Raw genomic sequence first — 496 nt, 5'->3', positions numbered from 1 at the left:
GGCTTCAAAAAACGTTTTGGGAGTTTTACGGGGCGTGGTTTGCATTCCGCCCAGCCAATCAGACATAGGAACCTTTTTCTCCCACGAAAGTGCCTGCTCTCTGGGGCCAGTGTGGTTGATGGCGTTGAAGACCATTATGAGGACTTTATAGTTGATCCGGTGTGCTACAGGGAGCCAGTGGGGTGAGTGAAGGATGGGGGTGATGTGTTCTGATTTGTGTGTTCTTGTTAGTATCCGGGCGGCACAGTTTTGTACATATTGTAGTCTCTTTTCTGGAATGCCCGCAAGAAGAGAATTGCAGTAGTCAATGCGGGAGGTGATGAAGGCATGGACCAGTTTTTCTGCATCCGGTTTGGTGAGGGAGTATCGCATTTTGGAGATGTTTCTCAGGTGGTAGCATGAGTCCTGCATCGGGTCGGGTATCCGCGGGTACCCGACGGGTGACCCGCAAAAAAGGTGATTCGCGGGTGGTATTTTTTCAAACACTTTTTTCCGG

Source organism: Notothenia coriiceps, unplaced genomic scaffold (assembly GCF_000735185.1).
Source record: "Notothenia coriiceps isolate Sejong01 unplaced genomic scaffold, NC01 NC01_scaffold00028702, whole genome shotgun sequence".
In the NCBI taxonomy this organism is placed as follows: domain Eukaryota; kingdom Metazoa; phylum Chordata; class Actinopteri; order Perciformes; family Nototheniidae; genus Notothenia; species Notothenia coriiceps.
This window is presented reverse-complemented; position numbering follows the sequence as displayed.